Source organism: Bubalus kerabau, chromosome 19, assembly GCF_029407905.1.
Source record: "Bubalus kerabau isolate K-KA32 ecotype Philippines breed swamp buffalo chromosome 19, PCC_UOA_SB_1v2, whole genome shotgun sequence".
In the NCBI taxonomy this organism is placed as follows: Eukaryota; Metazoa; Chordata; class Mammalia; order Artiodactyla; family Bovidae; genus Bubalus; species Bubalus kerabau.
The window spans coordinates 52869538-52887590 of record NC_073642.1 but is presented as its reverse complement, the minus strand read 5'-3'; the positions used below and the strand labels follow the sequence as shown (position 1 = coordinate 52887590).

Genomic DNA, 18053 nt, shown 5'->3' with positions numbered 1-18053 from the left:
CTCCAAGTAAGAATACTGGAGAGGGTTGGCATTTCCTTCTCCAGGGGATCATCCCAACCCAGCGATTGAACCTGGGTCTCCTAGGCTGCAGGCGGATTCTTTATCGACTGAACTACAAGGGAAGCTATAAAATTATATAGTACATAATATATAAATCAACTATACTCCAATAAAAAATAGAAATTAAATGAAAAATAAAAGCATGAATGAGAGAAGCAAAGCCTTTTTGATGCATGTACCATAACGTTTAGGTATCAGATACATTTCCACAATCCAGAACAATGCAGAAGCTAAGGAAAGTGCTGACTGGAGAAAAATAAGGAGGCAACTTGGCAAATTGTTTTTGTAGATACTGTTTGTTAGGTATTCTTTAGTGAAAGGTGAATACATGCTGGGCTTTGCAGCTCATGTGGAGAAATTAAATGTCTATTAGTAAGCATTTAAGGAAACTAAAAATGATTATTTTTTTCCAAAGAAGAAAAAAATCTAACAAAGTTTTAATAATTATATATAGTTATGTTTTTTTCTCATTATGTTAACAGCCAGAACATCAGCTGGAGGAAATAAATAGCAGTAGTGTATGTTTCCTTGGGCAGAGCTAGGACTTGATCAGCAATGATAAGATCCTCTGAGAAATAATTGTTTCACGCCAGATAACTCACAAGTGTCAGGCTGCTTAGCACCCAGACATAAGAGCTATGACCTCTATTGATTAATGTCTGTTCACATTATCACCATCAGTTAAACAGCTATTTTCAAATTCATGCATATTAACAAAGTGAAATGAAACAGGTCTCTAACCTGAATTTCCATAACAATAATATAAACACACCAGCCATAATATAAAAGGGTTATTAGAACAAAAACAAATGGGAAGGATGTGGTACCATTATGGAAGTGTCAACTGGGATGAAAATATGAGAAATATTAATCCAGTACACTTCTGTTAGGCTGTAAATTTGCCTCTGAATACACCTTTGATATACCTCATTTTCTTTCCATCTGCATTATTCTCCTTCTCAATCTCCCAGAACAGAACCACTAGCTTTAGCTATAGTTTATTATTTATTTTAGGCCTTCAAAGATCTATTTATCGTAACCCCCTTCCCTGAGGTTTGGATATTTTTATTATCAAAGTGATTTTTCCTTCATTAAGCTACTAATCCTGCAACACCACCTGTTCTATATCCTTCATGGGTAAACGATCACATCAATCCAGTCCCTCAAAAATTGTTAGTAATTTAAATAAGTATAATATTTAATAGGAAATTAGGAGAGGGATAGAAAATTTTGATAGTTCATAGAGCTGTGGACTATTTGATTGCTGAAATGGATTTTCTGTGATCAGTGGGCTGAGTTTGGTCTAGAGGGTTCTAATACTATATGTCCCAGTCTGTATTTCAGACTTTTGTGCTTTTAATACCTGGGGTATGGATGGGAACTTCCTTTGGCCTTTCTGAAGTGTTACATGCATAAGGAATATAATAACTTGACTTTGGTTCACCAAGAACTGAAAACCAAATGTTCAATACCACCCTGCATCTTAGAAAACTCAGCATTGCATAACCTTAGAAGATAGATGTCACCTAAAGAAAAAAAGGGATAGGATCTAAAATTTTGTTGCATTAAATTTTCTTTTTTTTTTTTTTTTTGCCTTTTTCTATTTTTTTTTTATTGAGGGAAAATATTCATAACACAAAGTTTACAACCTTAACCACTTTAAAGTGTACAGTTCAATGGTATTAAGTACATTCATAACCATGTGTAACCATCACCACTATCCATACTTGGAACTCTTTATCTTGCAAAACAAACTCTTTACACATTAAACAACAATACCCATACTTCCTTTCTCACAGCTCCTGGAAAGCATCATTCTACTTTTTGTCTCTAAAGTACTTCATGTAAGTGAAATCACAAAGTGTTTGTCTTTTTGTGACTGGCTTATTTATCTTACCATAATGTCCTCATGCTTCGTCCATAATAGTGCCAGATTTACATCTTGTTAACAGGTAAATAATATTCCATTCTATGGGTATACCACATTTTGCTTATCCATTCATCCAGCAGTGAACACCTGAATGACTTCCACTTTTTAGCTATTGTGAAAAATGCTTCTATGAATGTGGTTTTACAAATTTCTCTTCAAGATTCTGCTTTCAATTCTTTGCAGCATAGACCCAGTAGAAATACTGGATCATACAGTAATGCTATTTTTAATGTATTGAGGAACCATCATACTGATTTCCACGTAGCTGTACCAGTTCATGTTCCCACCAACAGTGTACAAGTGTTCCAGTTTCTTCTCAGTCTCACCAGTATTTATGTTGTTTTTTTAAATAAATGGTCATTATTCTAAGAGGTGTAAGGTGGTACCTCACTGTAGTTTTGATTTGCATTTCTCTAATGATTAGTTCTATTGAGTATATTTTCATGTGTTTATTGGCCATTTGTATATCTTCTTTGGAAAAATGTCTATTCGTGGCCTTTGCTCATTTTTGAGTTAGGATTTTTGTTGTTGTTATTGAGTTTTAGGAGTTCTCTGTACATTCTGGATATCAATCTCTCATCAGATATATGATTTTCAAATGTTTCCTCACATTTCTTTGGGTTACCTTTGTTCTCTGTTGATACTACATTTTGATGAAAAATATTTAACATTTTCGTCAAGTCCCATTTCTGTATTTTCTTTTGCTGCTGTGTCATTGGTGGCATGTCCAGGAAATGACTGCCAGATTCAAGGTTGTGAAGTTTTGTCCTATTTTTTCTTCAAAGAGTTTTATAGTTACAGATCTTACATTTAGATGGAGGATCCACTTTGAGTTAATTTTGTGTATGATGTTAGGTATGGATCTAACTTCATTCTTATGCATGTGATATGCAATTTCCCTAGAACCATTTGTTGAAAAGACTGTCTTTTCTCCAGTGAATGGACTTAATGCCCTTGTCAAAGATGGTTTGACCTAATGTGTGAGGGTTTGTTTCTGGATCCTGTATTCTCTTCCATTGATCTCTGTGTCTGACTTTGTGCCAGTACCACTCTATTTGATTACTGTCGCTTTGTAGTGAGCTTTGAAATTAGGGGTATGATTCCTCTGGCTTTGTCCTTTTTCAGGATTTTTTTTTTTTTTGGTTATTCAAGGTCCCTTAAGATTCCATATGAATTTTAGAATGAGTTTTTTTTTTTATTTCTGTGAAAAGTCATCAATGTTGATAGCAGCTGCATTAAATATATAGATTGGTTTGGATAGTAATGATATCTTAACAATATTAAAGCTTGAATCCATAAATATGGGGTGTCTTTCCATTTACTTATGTCCTCTTGCATTTCTTTCAACAATGATTTGTAGTTTTCACTGGATAAGTTTTTGACCTCCTTGATTAATTCCTCAGTATTTTACTTTTTTGATGATATTCTAAATGGAATCAGTTTTGTAATTTCCTTTTAGGGTTATTCATTATTAGTGTATAGAAATGCAACTAATTTTTTATATATTGACTTTGTATCCTGCTGTTTTGCTGAATTCACTTATTAGTTGTAATGGTTTGATGTGTACGTATGGAATTTTTAGGATTTTGTACATATAAGGATTATGTATATATAACATCTGTGAATGGAGATGATTTTACTTCTTCTTTTTCAACTTAAATGGCTTTTATTTTTCCTTTTGTCCAGCTGCTCTCCTAGAACTTACAGGACTGATGAATAGCAGTGGCAAAAGTGAGCAACCCTGCCTTCAAATGTATGAAATTTAATTCTGTCAAATGAGAGACTTTGAAAGGCTTACCACCTGAAATTGCATTACTGGCATACTTACATTTTAAATTGAGATTTATATTCCCTCTCAATTGATAACATTTAGCAGATATCACTTTGTAATCACTATATTTCTCTTGCTTTTGAAAATTATATTGGTTTTGCCATATATCAACATGAATCCGCCACAGGTATACACATGTTCCCCATCCTGAACCCTCCTCCCTCCTCCTTCCCCATACCATCCCTCTGGGTCATCCCAGTGCACCAGCCCCAAGCATCCAGTATCATGCATTGAACCTGGACTGGCGACTCATTTCATATATGATATTATACATGTTTCAATGCCATTCTCCCATATCATCCCACCCTCTCCCTCTCCCACAGAGTCCAAAAGACTGTTCTATACATCAGTATATGGCAAAACCAATACAATATTGTAAAGTTTAAAAATAAAATAAAATAAAATCAGCTTGAACATCAAAAAAATGAAAATTAGAAAATTATATTGGATTACTGATGTTAATTTTCACAATAAAAGTCCATTTTCAGATATGACAGCTTTTCATTTATTTTTTTATTTACAAACTATTATTTTTTCTGGATATTTACTACAGAAACATCAAACCAATTAGATTGATACTTTAAGGCTTCTGTGATATGTTTCAAGATCAATATCTAGGTACATATTTATTATAACCCTGACTGTTCATTTCCTTAAAGGCTAATTAACCACTTTCTAGCTCAGTTTTGGTTCATACTTTTTCTTTTATGGTGAATACATTTCTTTAACTTCCAAAATCATGTACTTCTTTTTATATTAAGGCACATGGATAATTTGATGCTGGCTAAAGTTATAAAAAATATGCATTTATACATACAAACACATTTATATCTATTTCTATATCACTCTCTCTCTCCACAAGTTAAACTGATACTTCAAATTATAATCCAACTCTGAAGAATTTATTCTAGCCTTTTCTGTAAGTTTGTAACTCCTTTCTCTGAAAGTGAAAGACTTGGCTCTCATCTCAATATATCTATTTATTTTTAGAAAATGTAGAGTATTTGAAAACTTATAAAGTTAATTTTAGAATTTCTAATACATACCTCTATGGAACACAAATTACAAACTAGAATTCAGTATTTGTGTACAGTATTTTGTACTGTCTTTAGCCTTAGAGAATATAATCAAAATACTGGTTTTCCCATGTTCAGTTCAGTTCAGTTCAGTCGCTCAGTTGTGTCCGACTCTTTGCGACCTCATGAATCACAGCATGCCAGGCTTCCCTGGAGTTTACTCAAACTCATGTTACTTTTCCTCAAATTGTTAGTGCTGTTTTTCCCCACCCTCTTCATTGTGACTACATGATTCATTTGTTACTAGTCCACTTGCAATGCAGGAGACCCAGGTGGGATCCCTGTGTCTGGAAGATCCCCTGGAGAAGAGAATGGCAACCCAATCCAGTATTCTTACCTGGGAAATCCCATGGACAGAGGGGCCTGGTGGACTAGTCCATGGGGTTGCCAAGAGTCAGACACAACTGAGCAACTAACATACCATACCATGTGGTATGTGGATTCTATTATGGGTTGAATTGTGTCCTCTCCAATGGTATTTCCCTTCATACGATAAAGCCCTGATCCCCACTGCCTCAACTATTTGGAGGTAGGCTCTTTAAAGAGGTGATTAAGAGATTTAGATACCCAGAGAGTCACCAGGGATGTGTATACACATAGAAAGGACCATATGAAGATGAGACAGGCAGGACAAATACCTCCTTGAGCAACAAAATGCAAAGAAACTATATGGGACTGTGCAGTTGGGCTAAATTCTGTACAAAAGATACAAAAAGACCAAAACACAACAACAACAACTTCCACTTCTGAAGAGCCAGGAGCAAAAGCAGGGTAGTATGCACAAGCACACTACCACCTAAGGAGTGAGCAAACCGCCTAAGCCAGCCCTCCTGCCCAATCTCTGGAACACCCCAACCCTCAACCTATAGAAGGAACCAGCTCCCCCACTTTAAGGAGTAAGCAAGGGAACCATTACTTGTTCTCTCTCTCCTCTGCTGCACCAGCGGCCCTGTTAAAGCCCTGCCTGGATTTCTTGACCAGCCTCATCAATTGCTATTGATTGGGGAAGGCCAAGAACATTGGTCAATATCACTTCTATTAGTATCTCCTCCTCATAGATTAACAGTATTATCAGTATTACTTTTCAGTTTATCCTTCCCTCATTTCCTTCTCTCTCCTCTCTTCTCTGGCTTTCCTTCTTTCCCTTTTCCTTCCTTCCTTTTTCTTTCCATTTTACTCCCTCCCTCCCTCCCCCCTTTATTCCTTTTTTCCTTTCCTGCCCCACTGCTTCCATCCCTCTCTGTTCCTTTCCAAAAAAGTTAAAGAGACACAAAACTATATATTTCCTTACCTCTTCCTCTTTCTTACAGAAAAGGAGCATATCATAGAATTTTTGCACATTACTGTTGCCAAAGTCCTTTCCAAAAGGACAATTTTTTATTCCTACCAGCAAGGAGTCAGAGTGACTGTTTCTCTAAATCAAGCATTTCTTATCTGCCAAAGCAGCAAAAATCAGAGTTGAATTAAGTAAAGTATATATAAACACCTCCCTTCCTATCAAAGAAGCATCTTTATTATTATCATGGCCACATTGCCTACTGACTAGGCATTAAGTCAACTCAAACCCTTCCACTCTGACTTCAGTTATTTGAAGAAAGAATGAATGTCTAACTAAACATATCTAGAAAAATGCTGTATGAGTGATCACTGTTTTAGACAAGCAGCTATAATTGAGGAAAGCAGTCAGATTCTCTCTCAGGGAATTTTTACTTTTAAAAACATGACAAAAAAATCAGCTAGTTGGGAGCTGTGGAGATGGAGATGGAGCTAAAATATTAGTCAGAAATGTCATTTTTATTGTTTCTGATGGAGTACTTAGGGTCCAGTTGATCACCTAGAATTGCTGTTGGACTTTTAGAATTACTGCTGCAAACTGAACAAGCTTCTCTTTTGAAGAGACATGGCCAGCACTTTTTCTGTCTGTCTAACTTCTCTAAGTAATCTTAGAGCCAACATGCTGTAAGTGAGATGACTGAAAATGGCTCTATTTCTTAATATAACTGAAAACCACAATCCACGGGGTTGCAAAGAATCAGACACAAGTGGGTGACTGCATACGCATGCACTGTTCCATCTCAGGGAAAAAATTCTCAGGTGCTTCATTCTGAGGGGAGAAAAAGTTTATGTTGGCAGAGTAAAGAGTACTTTGTCATTGTAAATTTTTTGAGAGAAGATAATAAGCTGTAAATTTTATGAGACAAAATAAGAAAATGTAGTCTATAGTCCCAAACAATGTGCTTAGGGAACAGAAACATTCAAAAATTATAACTTATCCAATATCCTCTATGTTTCTTATCAATTAGAAGAGTGTATTTTTCAATTTTAATATGTATGTGTGTGGTAAGTCGCTTCGATTATGTCTGACTCTTTGCAATCCTCTGGACTGTAACCTGCCAGGATCCTTTATCCATGATTCTCTAGGCAAGAATGCTGGAGTGGGTTGCCATGCCCTCCTCCAGGGGATCTTCCCAAGCCAGGGGTCAAACCCATGTCTCTTATGTCTCCTGCATTGGCAGGAGGGTTCTTTGCTACTAGCACAACCTGGGAAGCCCTGAAACACTCATAAATTCTCTCAAGCATTGACCAAGAGGAAGCATTTTGAGCAGAATTTGAGGAGTAAGTTTAAGGTCCAATCTGACTTTAGCCAAACTAAGTTGGCATGCAATTATTTAGTCTGATCCAATAGGTGATGATTTTAAAAGATAATGTTTTATGTTCCTAAGCAAGAACTCAAATCCAGCATTTATTAATACTTTGGTAATGAAGTTGGGAATTGGGAGTTGGTGATGGACAGATAGGCCTGGCGTGCTGCAGTCCATGGGGTTGCAAAAAGTCAGACATGACTGAGTGATTGAACTGAACTGAATTGAATGAAAATAATATTTACTTTGTATGATTTCTATGTACAATCATAGGAATAATATGTTTAAAACAGAACAATGTCAAGCATATAGTAAATATTAAATAATTAGTAAATGTTTAAACTGTAATTCATAGATGACATAAATACTATAGGTAGTAAGTATTCTGATGTGTGCTAGATAACAATAGAGAGATTTAAAAAATTAAAAACTTCTCCAAGAGTGAAAATTTTAGAAGTCTAGTGACTGATCCATTTGTAGATAATTTGTATGGACTTAGAGAAAGCTAGTCATTAGATAATAAGTCTGATTTGTATGTAAAATAATTGTATGTTTCTATACAAATTTGCCACCTATACTGTAGAGAACAAGAGAACTCAAAGTTTATTTTGAAATAAAAGAATTAGTGCCTCAATTCTCTCACCTTTTAATATTCACATATACAGGGAAAGTGATTTGATCCTTAGAGTAGATTATATCTTATATATACATATATACATACATATATATATATATATATATATATATATATACACATGGAGAGAGACATACACACATATATATGTACAGTAACATCTCTTTAATTTTAAGCACAATTAAATTTCATACATAGATACACATTTACATGGGGTCCGCATGAAAATTGTTTAAATGACATTGTACATTTTTAAAAAATGCTATACTTAGGGCTTCCTTCATAGCTCAGTCAGTAAAGAATCCACCTGCAATGTAAGAACCTGCCTGCAATGTAGGAGACCTGGGTTTGATTCCTGGGTCAGGAAGATCCCCTGAGAAGGAAATGGCAACCCACTCCAGTAATCTTGCCTGAGAAATCCCATGGACAGAGGAGCCTGGTGGGCTACAGCCCAATGGGTCACAAGAGTCAGACATGACTTAGCAAGTAAACCACCACCATGCTTATGACTATGATTTAGGCTTGACTGCTACCTAAAGGAGACACCAGCTGAGATACTTATCTTCAAATAAAAAACTGAAATTAAGAAATATAGATGTACTCTATTGCACTGTGGTGGGAAAACATTCTTTTCTTTCCAGTGGTGTGGAACAAGAGCTGTGTACATCCAAATTTCACATTTAGCAACATTATGGTTGGCTTCAACCCAGCAACAAAATAATCTGACAGGGTCATTTAAAAAAGGGCTTGGAGTGCATGGTATGACAGCAATTTGCTAAATTCAAATAATAGCATGATTATTGGTCTGAAAAAAAGTGCTAATAGGGTGTCCTGCTATCTGACTCTATGCCTTTTTTTCAGTGATCTGTGGCTGGATTCATCATAAGCCTTATACAATGATGAACATTGTGGTACATTTATGAATAAAAATGACTTAAAAAGTCAAAACCAGACCCATTAAGCAAAGTGACTTTAGATGCTAAAGTGCTAAATCAAATGAAAGGATCTTATTTGAATTTAAAAAATAGCATTAAATGGACTGAAGCTGTCATATGAAAGAATGAGGAAAAGCACAAGAATATAATAGGCACTAATCCTTGCTTTTATAAAAATCAAGGACACATTGTATCCATGTACATTTTACTATGATGCTAACATAGAATACAAATTAAAAGTGACTTTAAAAGCTAAGTCCAATGATAATTATAAGAGAATAAGAAAATAAAAAAATTTCAATTAAAGGAGTTAAAATGACAATCACATTTATTTTTCTAGTTCAATAAATACAATAATTTAATGGAAATGTCTAAAGAAGCCTTGATAGGGTTTTAATTGAATTTAAAACAAAAATGCCCATATCTTAACTTTATACCTTATATTTTATATAAATCTCTTGAACTTTGCATAAAGCAGTAATTTATCTTACAGCTTTGACGTTATTTTTAAGTGATGTTAATTTAATAGATGCTTTTAAGTACTAAATATGATTTAAATTGACTATGCCAAAGCCTTCGACTGTGTGTATCACATAAATTGTGGAAAATTCTGAAAGAGGTGGGAATACCAGACCACCCGACCTGCCTCTTGAGAAACCTGTATGCAGGTCAGGAAGCAACAGTTAAAACTGGACATGGAACAACAGACTGGTTCCAAATAGGAAAAGGAGTATGTCAAGGCTGTACTTTGTCACCCTGCTTATTTAACTTCTATGCAGAGTACATCATGAGAAACGCTGGGCTGGAGAAAGCACAAGCTGGAATCAAGATTGCTGGGAGAAATATCAATAACCTCAGATATGCAGATGACATTACCCTTATGGCAGAAAGTGAAGAACTAAAGAGCCTCTTGATGAAAGTGAAAGAGGAGAGTAAAAAAGTTGGCTTAAAGCTCAACATTCAGAAAACTAAGATCATGGCATCTGGTCCCACCACCTCATGGCAGATAGACGGGGAAACAATGGAAACAGTGACTGACTTTATTTTTCTGGGGTCCAAAATCACTGCAGATGGTGATTGCAGCCATGAAATTAGAAGACACTTACGCCTTGGAAGGAAAGTTATGACCAACCTAGATAGCATATTAAAAAGCAGAGACATCACTTTGCCAACAAAGGTCCATCTAGTCAAGACTATGGTTTTTCCAGTGGTCATGTATGGATATGAGAGTTGGACTGTGAAGAAAGATGAGCGCCAAAGAATTCATGTTTTTGAACTGTGGTATTGGAGAAGACTCTTGAGAGTCCCTTGGACTGCAAGGAGGTCCAACCAGTCCATCTTAAAGGAGATCAGTCCTGGGTGTTCATTGGAAGGACTGATGTTGAAGCTGAAACTCCAATATTTTGGCCACCTGATGCAAAGAGCTGACTCATTGGAAAAGACCCTGATGCTGGGAAAGATTGAGGAGGAGAAGGGGACGACAGAGAATGAGATGCTTGTGTTAGGGGAAGCACACTGATTGAAACTGCCCACCCTGGCCAGGCACCATAGTAACCATTTTCATGAGTTGTTTTAGGACAGGAGGTCCTGGTAAGGAACAGGAAACTAATAAGCCTCCACCAACCAGAAGAGTTTGAGAAAGGTCAAAAGGAGACACCACCTGTCTGACCACCTCCCAGAATCCTTCTCTCTGGCATCCATCTTGGCTGAACAAGGCTTACACCACCAAGAAGGACTCTGAGTCAGAATGATTGGCTAAGGACAACCCAGAAACTAATCCCATCACCATAAAACTTGAGACTGCAAGTCATGTAACAGAGCAGTTCTCCTGGGTTCCCTTAACCTCCTGCTCTCCGCCGGGGCACCCTTTCCCAATAAAATCTCTTGCTTTGTAAGCACATGTGTCTCCTTGGACAATTCATTTCCAAGTGTTAGACAAGAGCCCAGTTTCGGGCCCTGGAAGGGGTCCCCCTTCCTGCAACAGTTGGATGGCATCATCAACTTAATGGACATGGGTTTGGGTGGACTCTGGGAGTTGGTCAGGAGGCCTGGTGTGCTGCGGTTCTTGGGGTCGCAAAGAGTTGGACATGACTGAGCGACTGAACTGAACTGACTGATGATTTAAATTATTATTACAAAGGGAACTTTATATGAGGAGTAAAACTGAAAATGGGTTTTAACATAGACCAGAAAGAGTGAAATGAAATGTTTTTATTAATGCATTTTAAGTTTATAATATAGTACTTCTCTAAATACTTTAGTGTTTCAATCACAGAGAATGACAGAGAACTGTTTTTTTTCTTTTTTTTTTTTTTTTACTTTTTCAGTCTTCATAACTACACAAGTCAATTCTTTAAGATAAATCTCTTCATATTTATATGGTTCTGTTTCTCTGGAGAACTCTAATTAATAAAAATATTTAAGTCTCTATTAAATTTTGGCCTTGGTGCATCTCTCTCTCTCTCTCTCTCTCTATATATATATATATATATATATAAATGTGTATGTATGTATGTACTCAGTTGTGATAGGTAAGGGTTTTTTTGTTGTTGTTTAGCTTGTGGGTTTATTTTTGTCAATCCAAGTACAGTAGGATACCTCAAATAAATGCATATCTTTAAGTATCTCCTCCAAACTCCTCCAGATATTTTAATGTATTGGTGTGAACTATATTTAGGCCTAAGATTGGATTCCTGCTATTTAAAATTTTAAATATTTTAGAATTTTATGTTTAAAGAAAACAAAGTAAATATTTTTCATCAAACAAATACTGCATGTTTGAATTATTTAAGCATTGAAGGGCTGTCAATTGAAGAGATCCTTTAAAACACAGATTTCTTATTGAAAGTCATGTACAGATAGGAGAAACATTTTCTTCTCTCTCAGAAGTCCTTGGAAGCCATGGTAACACCAGGAAATAGATACAGATAAGGATAAAATCACCCCAGGCATATTGACTAAACTTATGCAGAATATGGGAGTAGATTTGGTCCTGATAGCTTCATTATATTCCGTACTTGAAAGGTGTAAAGACTGAACAGTAGATTTTAGCTGTGATGCACTGAAATAAAAGTTTTTCATTCTGAGTCTTAAGACTGAGTAAAGATAGTCTCTGAAAAGACAGCTAACATAAGTATCAAGGTAAGGACTAAATTGAAAGCTTGATATTTTTATTAAAAAAATACAGATTTATTTTCAACATATACGGATTGCTTTTCTTTAAAATAGGGAGTAATAATATTTTCAAAAGCCAAAATGGCTGGAGGCCTGTTTTTCTGAAAATTACCAAAAGCTAATGGAATCTCCTGGACAGCAAGGAGATCCAACCATCCATCCTAAAGGAAATCAGTCCTTAATATTCATTGGAAAGACTGATGTTGAAGCTGAAACTCCGATACTTTGGCCATCTGATGCGAAGAGCTGACTCATTTGAAAAGACCCTGATGCTAGGAAAGATTAAATGCAGGAGGAGAAGGGGACAACAGAGGATGAGATGGTTGGATGGCATCACCAACTGTATGGACATGAGTTTGAGTAAACTCCAGGACCTGGTGAGTTGGGGGAGCTGGTGATGGACAGGTAAGCCTGGTGTGCTGCAGTTCATGGGATCGCAAAGTGTCGGACATGACAGAGTGACTCAACTGCACTGAAAGGAATCTTTTAAATGAGAACCTGGGACTAACTACGATGCTGAATTAAGTGATGAGACTACCAATACTTGCCTCACAGTCTAAACGCAGTTCTCAAAATAGAGCATGTGTTAGAACATATGGAAGGCTTGAAAAGCACAGACAGCTGGGCTCAGCCTCATAGCTTCTGATTTAACAGGTCTGAAATGGAGCCTGAGAATCTGCATTTCTAATAAGTCCCCAAGTGATGCTGATTCAGCCTGCTCTGGAGAACACCTTTTAAGAAGCACTAGTCTATAGATCTCAGCCAACTCATTTCAGTGAATATTTAATGGGCAGAGCAAACGTACTTAATTAGGTAAGATACTTGTACTAGATAAAAAAGGAAAGTAAAGACCTACATGCTACTCATGCTGCAGCCAGCCATACATACATGCACGCACACACACATGCACACACACACACACACATGCACACACACAATTTTAAGATTGAAAAGTCTTATCCAAGAAATGTGGGCCAATTATAGTGTTCATTAGGGAGGAAGGAGCTAAAATAGCCAACTCAAGATCCAATTATTTCCCAGTTTTCAGGGCTGAGGGAAAAGGACACCTTCCAAAAAGAAAGAAAGCAGGTAACTCTGTCTAATCATCTTCAAACATGTTGACAACTGACTATCCTGGAAAATAAACCAATGATATTAGAATAAAGGGAAATCCATACTAAAGGAAATATCTTATAGAGGATCTCTAACTCTGGATTGCTTATAGTAACCAAATCCATCTTTTATGGATTTATGAGACTGAATCCTTAGAAAATATAGTGTAAAATAAATGATCATCTAGACTATGATATGGAAATGTTTCATTAACTAAGTGCTCTTTTATTTTTTTATAAAAAGTGAAAGTGATCAAAGACCTCATTAGAGACGTATCTATTACCCTGGGTCTCTAATGTGAAGGAAGGACTTCGAGAGAACCATAAATTGTCCCAAGTCCTTTCTTCCCATAATAAAAATGACTCTTTAGGAAGCTTCACTAAAAATTTCAAAGACATGTCTGATGAAGAACATGTGTTGTGAAGCTTTATAGTTAGATCTCTCTACTTTTGTGTTTTTGCTCTCTCACCAACAAGATAAATCACTCATCTTAGTGAGTTAAACAAGAAGTGACAAAAGACAACCAAATTTTAAAATGAGAGAGGGTTGGAATAGACATTTCACCAAAGAAGCTTAGCCAATCAGCACAAGAAAAAATGTTCAACATCAAATGATTAGAGAAATGCTAATCAAAATGAGATATCACTTCACACCCAATTGATAGCTATAATAAAAATGCAGACAATAATATTGATGAGGATGTGGAAAATCAGAAGTCTTATATATTACTAGTAGAAATGTAAAACTTTTACAGCCACGTTGGAAAACAGTTTGGAAGCTACTCAGAGAACATAGTTACTGTATGACCCAGCAATCCCACTTTAAAGTCGATGTGCTAAATACGAAAGTGAAAGTGCTACTCAGTTGTGTTTGACTCTTTGCGACCTATGGACTGTAGCCTGCCAGGCCCCTCTGTTCATGGGATTTTCCAGGCAAGAATACTGGAGTGGGTAGTCATTTCCATCTCCAGAGGATCTTTCTGACTCAGGGACTGAACTCAGATCTCCTGCATTGCAGGCAGATTCTTTACCATCTGAGCCACCAGGTGCTAGGTATACACCAAATTAAAACATGTCCATGTAAAAGCTTGTACGTAAATACTCATAGCAGCATGATTCACAATAAACAAGAGCTTAAAACCCAGTGCCCTTCAGCTAATGAATGGATTAAGGAAATGTGGATGCCTGTATATTATAGGTTGAATTGTATCTTTCAAAAGATATGTTGAAATCATAATCAAACTTGTCTGAGAATGTGAACTTTTTAAATAGAGCATTTGCATATTTTATCAAGTAAAGATGGGGTCATCATGAGGCCCTGATATAATATTAGGGCCTAATAACTGGTGTCTTCGGAGAAGGCAATGGCACCCCACTCCAGTACTCTTGCCTGGAAAATCCCACGGATGTAGGAGCCTGGTGGGCTGCAGTCCATGGGGCCGCGAAGAGTTGGACACGACTGAGCGACTTCCCTTTCACTTTTCACTTTCATGCATTGGAGAAGGAAATGGCAACCTACTCTGGTGTTCTTACCTGCAGAATCCCAGGGACGGGAGAGCCTGGTGGGCTGCCGTCTATGGGGTCACACAGAGTTGGACACGACTGAAGCAACTTAGCAGCAGCAGCAGCAGCAACTGGTGTCTTTATTAGAAAAGGGAAGTGCCCTCTAAAATCAGACACACAGGAAGAAGGCCATGTGATGACAGAGGCAGAGTTTGGCAGGATGGAAATACAAGCCAAGGGAAGTCAAGTACCTGCAGACACTTCCAGATGCAAAGAAAGATTCTACCCAGGGTCTTAGAGGGAGCATAGCTCTGCTAATACATTGATTTCATACACCTAGACTCTAGAACTATGAGACAGTACATTTCTGTTCTTTTGATCAATCCAATCTATGGTACTTCATTACAGCAGTCTTAGGAAATTAATACACCATACAATTGGCTATATTCACCACAAAAAAGAAATAATGTTTTGATATACTGAATGTGGTCCACTGGAGAAAGGAATGGCAAACCGTTTCAGTATTCTTGCCTTGAGAACCCCATGAACAGTATGAAAAGGCAAAATGATAGGACACTGAAAGAGAAACTCCCCAGGTCAGTAGGTGCCCAATATGCTACTGGAGATCAGTGGAGAAATAACTCCAGAAAGAATGAAGGGATGGAGCCAAAGCAAAAACAATACCCAGCTGTGGATGTGACTGGTGATAGAAGCAAGGTCCAATGCTGTAAAGAGCAATATTGCATAGGAACCTGGAATGTCAGGTCCATGAATCAAGGCAAATTGGAAGTGGTCAAACAAGAGATGGCAAGAGTGAATGTCAACATTCTAGGAATCAGCAAACTGAAACGGACTGGAATGGGTGAATTTAACTCAGATGACCATTATATCTACTACTGCGGGCAGGAATCCCTCAGAAGAAACGGAGTGGCCATCATGGTCAACAAAAGAGTCCAAAATGAAGTACTTGGATGCAATCTCAAAAACAACAGAATGATCTCTGTTCATTTCCAAGGCAAACCATTCAATATGACAGTAATCCAAGTCTATGCCCCAACCAGTAATGCTGAGGAAGCTGAATTTGAATGGTTCTATGAAGACCTACAAGACCTTTTAGAACTAACACCCAAAAAAGATGTCCTTTTCATTATAGGGGGCTGGAATGCAGAAGTAGGAAGTCAAGAAACACCTGGAGTAACAGGCAAATTTGGCCTTGGGATACGGAATGAAGCAGGCGAAAGACTAATAGAGTTTTGCCAAGAAAATGCACTGGTCATAACAAACACCCTCTTCCAACAACACAAGAAAAAACTCTATACATGGACATCACCAGATGGTCAACACCTAAGTCAGATTGATTATATTCTTTGCAGCCAAAGATGGAGAAGCTCTATACAGTCAGCAAAAACAAGACGGGGAACTCCCTGTGGCTCAGATCATGAACTCCCTGTTGCCAAATTCAGACTTAAATTGAAGAAAGTGGAGAAAACCACTAGACCATTCAGGTATGACCTAAATCAAATCCCTTATGATTATACAGTGGAAGAGAGAAATAGACTTAAGGGCCTAGATCTGATGGATAGAGTGCCTGATGAACTATGGAATGAGGTTCGTGACATTGTACAGGAGACAGGGATCAAGACCATTCCCATAGAGAAGAAATGCAAAAAAGCAAAATGGCTGTCTGGGGAGGCCTTACAAATAGCTGTGAAAAGAAGAGAAGCGAAAAGCAAAGGAGAAAAGGAAAGATATAAACATCTGAATGCAGAGTTCCAAACAATAGCAAGAAGAGATAAGAAAGCCTTCTTCAGCGATCAATGCAAAGAAATAGAGGAAAACAACAGAATGGGAAAGACTAGGGCTCTCTTCAAGAAAATCAGAGATACCAAAGGAACATTTCATGCAAAGATGAGCTCGATAAAGGACAGAAATGGTATGGACCTAACAGAAGCAGAAGATATTAAGAAGAGATGGCAAGAATACACGAAGAACTGTACAAATAAGATCTTCACGACCCAGATAATCACGATGGTGTGATCACTGACCTAGAGCCAGACATCCTGGAATGTGAAGCCAAGTGGACCTTAGAAAGCATCACTATGAACAAAGCTAGTGGAGGTGATGGAATTCCAGTTGAGCTATTTCAAATCCTGAAAGAGGATGCTGTGAAAGTGCTGCACTCAATATACCAGCAAATTTGGAAAACTCAGCAGTGGCCACAGGACTGGAAAAGGTCAGTTTTCATTCCAATCCCCAAGAAAAGCAATGCCAAAGAATGCTCAAACTACCGCACAATTGCACTTATCTCACACGCGAGTAAAGTAATGCTCAAAATTCTCCAAGCCAGGCTTCAGCAATATCTGAACCGTGAGCTTCCAGATGTTCAAGCTGGTTTTAGAAAAGGCAGAGGAACCAGAGATCAAATTGCCAACATCCGCTGGATCATGGAAAAAGCAAGAGAGTTCCAGAAAAACATCTATTTCTGCTTTATTGACTATGCCAAAGCCTTTGACTCTGTGGATCACAATAAACTGTGGAAAATTCTGAAAGAGATGGGAATACCAGACCACCTGATCTGCCTCTTGAGAAATTCGTATGCCGGTCAGGAAGCAAAAGTTAGAACTGGACATGGAACAACAGACTGGTTCCAAATAGGAAAAGGAGTTCGTCAAGGCTGTATATTGTCACCGTGTTTATTTAACTTATATGCAGAGTACATCATGAGAAACGCTGGACTGGAAGAAACTCAAACTGGAATCAAGATTGCCAGGAGAAATATCAATAACCTCAGATATGCAGATGCCACCACCCTTATGGCAGAAAATGAAGAGGAACTAAAAAGCTTCTTGATGAAAGTGAAACAGGAGAATGAAAAAGTTGGCTTAAAGCTCAACATTCAAAAAACGAAAATCATGGCATCCCGTCCCACCACTTCATGGGAAATAGCTGGGGAAACAGTGTCAGACTTTATTTTTCTGGGCTCCAAAATCACTACAGATGGTGATTGCAGCCATGAAATTAAAAGACACTTACGCCTTGGAAGGAAAGTTATGACCAACCTAGATAGCATATTCAAAAGCAGAGACATTACTTTGCCAACAAAGGTTCATCTAGTCAAGGCTATGGTTTTTCCTGTGGTCATGTATGGATGTGAGA

The 18053-nt window shown here is 37.3% G+C and overlaps 1 protein-coding gene across 17 annotated transcripts in view; it reads left to right on the top strand.

Annotated features, from left to right (window-relative positions):
- Nucleotides 1-18053, top strand: part of LOC129634294 (DBH-like monooxygenase protein 1) — a 326306-nt gene that overhangs the window by 265339 nt on the left and 42914 nt on the right. For 2 of the 17 annotated variants that reach the window (XR_008705520.1, XR_008705519.1), the window contains one exon: nt 3677-4221. The exons of the other annotated variants lie outside the window; for them this stretch is intronic. The gene's annotated coding sequence lies outside the window, so the exon portion shown is untranslated. Of the gene's footprint in view, nt 1-3676; nt 4222-18053 lie in introns of those variants that run through there. 17 annotated transcript variants of the gene reach the window in all.